This window comes from Petaurus breviceps, unplaced genomic scaffold, assembly GCF_028583685.1.
Source record: "Petaurus breviceps papuanus isolate PSGF00001 unplaced genomic scaffold, PetGlider_PUasm1.0 76, whole genome shotgun sequence".
Taxonomy (NCBI): domain Eukaryota; kingdom Metazoa; phylum Chordata; class Mammalia; order Diprotodontia; family Petauridae; genus Petaurus; species Petaurus breviceps.
In genome coordinates this window covers 26,952,099-26,953,920 of record NW_027186473.1, presented here as the reverse complement: position 1 = coordinate 26,953,920, position 1,822 = coordinate 26,952,099, and the positions used below count along the sequence as shown (strand labels likewise).

The following is a 1,822-nucleotide window of genomic DNA, read 5'->3' as shown; positions in this document are numbered from 1 at the left end:
AAGAGAGAGAGAGAGAGAGAGAGAGAGAGAGAGAGAAAGAAAGAGAGCCAGCCATTTTTACAGGTTTTGTCTACTACCCAATAGTTAGGTCACAGAAAAAATAAGAAGTTGAGATGGTATCAGAGTATTAATGGTATTAATTATATTTTTCTTAATCTTTTAAAAATGGATGAATTTTAAAGCAATTAATAATAGTTTAATTTTTAAATGGAAATGTATCTTGCTAAGAATAATTATTTGAATGACATAGGCTTCTACAAAAATCAAAGTGATAAGACATGCAAGCTCTCTCCTAAACTCCAGATGTACATGCCCAACTGTCTTTTGGATGTTTCAAACTAGACATCCCATATACAGGTATTTCAGATGCCATGTGTCCAAATAGAGAATATTATCTTTTCCCCAAAAGCCATCTCTCCTCTCAACTTTCCTATTTCAGTCAGCCATATTGGCCACCTTGCTTTTTGAGGAATCTGTGATTCCTCACTCACTCTTGCCCCATATGCCCAACCAGTTGTCAAGTCTTGTGGTTTCTACCTCTACAGAGTCTATGTCCCCCTTTCTTGGCACACACACTCACCACTCTAGGTCAGGTCCACATTATCTCACTTGGGTTACTTCAATAGCCTCCTAACTGGTCTCCCAGATTCAAGTCTCTTCCCTCTGCAATCCATCCTACATATTTTTCTAAAGTGCAAGATTGACCACATCATCTTCCTACTCGATAAACTCTAAAGAAGAAAAAAGATTACAGAGGGAATTAAACATGGGACTATTTAACAGACATTGGGGGAACCTGGAATGTTTCTGGAGGAAGCAGCTTCTTGTGCTGCAAGGAATGATGATGTGATTACACACGTGACACCAAGTAAAGTTCATTCAATAACAGACATTAGAATCAGAAAAAAATAGAAGTGGTTGTTGATTGTTGAGGTGCATTATAAAGTCCATTAAACTGTGAGCTCTCAAAGAGCAGGGACTCTTTGGTTTTTATCCTTTCCTTGCTTCCCCAGAACAGGGGCCTGGTATGTAGTAGGCACTTGATAAATCCTGGTTGACTGACTAGAACAGCTATTTGTCAACCTGACATAAACAACAGAATGACTGGTTGTCAGTCCGGGGCATGTAAATGGAATATTACCAAGATTTTCTGAGAACTCTCAAAACTGATGAATACTACCCTTTTCTTGAGAGTCACAGAAAGCATTTTTAAGGCTTATGAAATTCTGGGGGTAAATGGAAGCCTTTGAGGCTTCAAGTGGTGACTTAGTCATTACTGTCAGTTGAAGGTAGAAGATTGAGCACAGGAAGGAAGGTTTAGAAGTGAACTACTGGTAAAGATCATGTCTGAGAATGAGATTTGAATTTCTGGATGATTATTTAAACTATAAGAATGGTGGGCTTTTGGCAAAGGATAGTATACATCTGACAAAGACTGGTAGATACATTTTCTTGGAGTATAATGAATCAAAGCAAGAGGATTTTAAACTGAAAATGGAAGATAAGAGAGAAAATTGACCACATGGATCTTACAAGCCTTGGTATCACAAAGGAAAGCAGGCACAATATGGAAAAAGAATGGCAGAAGGAAGGAGCAATAAATTACAATAAATTCTATATGGGGAAAAGAGAAGTCATAAAACCCAAGGCTTCAAATGTCTAAATACTATTACTAAAATGATAATGAGAAAGAAGAGGAGGAGAAGAAGGAAGAGAAGGAAAAGGAGAAGAAAGAGGAGGAGAAGAGGAAGAGGAGGAGGAGGAAGAAGAAGAAGAAAAAGAATAGGAAGAAGGAAGAAGAAAAGAAGAAGAAGAAGAAGAA

At 37.7% G+C, this 1,822-nt stretch overlaps 1 protein-coding gene across 1 annotated transcript in view; it reads left to right on the top strand.

The window, feature by feature from the left end:
* Positions 1-1,822, top strand: part of TMPRSS11D (transmembrane serine protease 11D) — a 65,227-nt gene that overhangs the window by 54,022 nt on the left and 9,383 nt on the right. The gene's annotated exons all lie outside the window — the stretch shown is intronic.